The following is a 3,619-nucleotide window of genomic DNA, read 5'->3' as shown; positions in this document are numbered from 1 at the left end:
TGAAGTCATTACTCCCCATGGGATAAGCATATGAAACATATATACTTTCAGATTTATGATATTCAATTCATTCAACCATTTACTCATAGGATATACGTGAAGCACGTGAGTAAATGACAAACTACTCCAAAAAGATATAAGTGAAGAACACTGAGTAGTCAAATAATTCACTAGCCATGAGAGGGTTCTTTTTCATTCAAAACTTCAGATCCAATGATTTTATCAAACAGCAAGTAAAATTGAAAATACGCTTCAAGCAAAACACATATCATGTGACGAATAAAAATATAGCTCCGAGTAAGGTATATCGATAGTTTTGAAGACGAAAGAGGGGATGCCTTCCGGGGCATCCCCAAGATTAGGCGCTTGAGTCTTCCTTGAATATTACCTTGGGGTGCCTTGTGCATCCCCAATCTTAGGGTCTTTCCACTCCTTATTCTCCTCATATCAATATCTCACCCAAAGCTTGAAAACTTCAATCACATAAAACTTAATGGAACTTCGTGAGATAGGTTAGTATGATAAAGAGTAAACCATTCACTTTGGTACTATAAAAGACAAGGGTAATAATTGTTCTCACGCAATGCCTACTGTACCATATCATTTCTACAATTTATATTGAGAAATATAAGCAATAGAAACTAGAAAACAAGCAAACTATGTAATGAAAAAAGAATCTGTTAGAAACAGAACAGTCTGTAATGATCTGAACAGCAACCATACTTCTGCTACTTCAAAAATTATGAAATAAATTTGTGGACGTGAGGAATTTGTCTATTAATCTTCTGCAAAAAGAATCAACTAAAAAGCACTCTTCTGTAAAAAATGGCAGCTAATCTCGTCAGCGCAAAGTTTTTGTTTTTTACAGCAAGATCGCATTATCTTTCACCCAAGTCTTCCCAAAGGTCTTACTAGGCACTTTATTGAAACAAAAGCTATAAAACATGATTACTACAGTAGCTTAATCATGTAAACACACAAAAACAGTAAGGGTAAATATTGGGTTGTCTCCCAACAAGCGCTTTTCTTTAATGTCTTTTAGCTAGGCATGATGATTTCAATGATGCTCACATAAAAGATAAGAGTTGAAACATAAAGAGAGCATCATGAAGAATATGACTAGCATATTTAAATCTAACCCACTTCCTATGCCTAGGGATTTTGTGAGCACATAATTTATAGGAACAAGAATCAACTAGCATAGGAAGGCAAAACAAGTATAACTATAAAACTTTAAGCACATAGAGAGGAAACTTGATATTATTGCTACTCCTACAAGCATATATTCCTCCCTCATAATAATTTTCAGTAGCATCATGAATGAGTTCAACAATATAACCATCACATAAAGCATTCTTTTCATGATCTACAAGCATAGAAATTTTACTACTCTCCACATAAGCAAAATTCTTCTCATTCGGAATAGTGGGGTCACTAATTCCTAAAGTTGACACTCTTCCAAACCCGCATTAGATGATAGTATTATTCATACTCCAGAAGATATAAGTGAAGTTCATGGAGCACTCTACAATTAATATATACTAACCAATATCCAAGCTCAAAATATATAAGTGAAGCACACGAAGCATTCTATAAACCATACTCAAAAGATTTAAGTGAAGCACAAAGAGCATTCTATAAGGTCATACTCAAAAGATATAAGTGAAGATGTAGCCACCAGACCTCAAATAGTCTGTGTTGTTGTGCACCAGTGTCATCCCTGGATCAGTAATGCTGACACACACAGTACAAATGGAGGATTTATAACAGAGTAGCAATCACACACTTATTACATCGAATATCTCAAAAGAGAATAAGTATGATAAATATGGCTTAAGGCCATCTACTACGATAACAGCGGAAGGCTTGGAAGATAAGTGAGTCCATCAACTCCAACGGCATCACTGAGTATAAGACCACGACCTACGGCACCTTACTCGTCGTCTGAAAAGTCTGCAACATGAAACGTTGCAGCCCGAAAACGGGCCAGCACATGGAATATGCTGGCAAAGTAACACATAGAGAGTAATGAACATAATAATGCTATACTACATGCATATATGGCTGGTGGAAAGGCTCTATGGTTACAGTTTTGCGAAAAGCCAATTTTTCCCTACTGCAAAGGAATAAATTTTATTTAACTATCATGGTGGTTGTTGAACATCGAGATGGTTGACAGCATCTCAATCCCAATTAAGTATCATCATTAACCCAACAAAATTAATTAAAGTAACATGATGAGATGCACATGAAAATCCAAGTACTAGATACTCAAATTGTCCATAACCGGGGACACGGCTAACCATGATTAGTTCATACACTCTGCAGAGGTTTGTGCACTTTTCCCACAAGACTCGATCGCCTCCGCTTGATTCTCGCACTTCATGATGTTTGAGAAACGGATGACCGAGACACAGTCTTTCAGAAGTGTTTGCACCTTACGATGTGATAGACCGTACCACCTACATCCCCTACATCTGCTATTCTACCACTGTAAGAGTTCACACAACTTAATCAACTATGCTAGAGCCCATAATAGCTTGCGGCTGCACACGGAAGTTTCTAGCATGAATAATCTCATGATCCCTTTGAACCTGGGTGGCGGTCCAAAAGAAAACAGGCAATCCTGGAATACCCAGGTACCTCAATCCACCCAGATGTGAGTTTTTGTTGCCACCTTAAGTAAACCATTAATTAACAATCTCACATCTGTCATGAATACTCTCAAACCCAATCCACGTCTACGAGCATAGCATAGCAATATAATAGCAACGTAGAAGTAACTCCCAAAGGTTTGATAATAAACAGGTAATAGGTACTACCTCAACTACTTCCCAATACCCACAATTTAATTAGATCCTAATCATGCAATGTTTGAGGATTGATCTAATGCAATAAAAACTGGGTATGGAAAGGTATGATCAAAGTGTTACTTGCCTTGCTGATGATCCGCGAAACCTAGAGATTCGAAGTAACAAGCGGCGCACTCCGGGTACTCTATCGCAAACAAACAAGCAAACAATAAGTACTCATATAATGCACAGGTAAAACTCGAATAAAAGATCCAACCAGAAAGTTCAACTTAAGAACTCCGGTTTGCAAAAAGAATCAACTCGAACGAAGCAACGAAAGTCAAACGGCGAAAGAAACAAGCTTCATTTACTAATCTGGATCTAGGTCAAATTTTACAGTAGCAAAAACTTGTTTGAGTAGGTTAAATGGAAAGAGAATTTCGAGACGAAACTCTAGGCGCTTGAATCGCCTGATTCCGATAAACGAGCGAAAAGTTAAACGAAAACGGAGATCTGATCTGAAATCGCGATCTGGAATAATCTCGGAAAAATCCGGCGAAAAAGAAAAACTGACGAACGGTTAAAGAACGGACGTTCGTTAACAGCAAAAATCCGACGAACACGTTCGTTAAAACGAACGGGTCGGTGAACGTTCACTAAATAATAAAACCGAAAAAACTAAACCGATCTAGGGTTTAGAAAAAAACGAACGGTTTTTTTAGAAAACCAGCAAAACGGCGGCGGCTCGGTACCTCGTCGGGACGGGCTCCGGCGGGGCTCGGCGAGGGCGGCGGGGCAGCGGGGCTCGGGCGGCGGCGAGGGGCGGC

Source organism: Triticum aestivum, chromosome 4D (genome assembly GCF_018294505.1).
Source record: "Triticum aestivum cultivar Chinese Spring chromosome 4D, IWGSC CS RefSeq v2.1, whole genome shotgun sequence".
NCBI classification, from domain to species: domain Eukaryota; kingdom Viridiplantae; phylum Streptophyta; class Magnoliopsida; order Poales; family Poaceae; genus Triticum; species Triticum aestivum.
The sequence above is the reverse complement of the archived record's forward strand: the minus strand, read 5'-3'. Positions refer to the sequence as shown.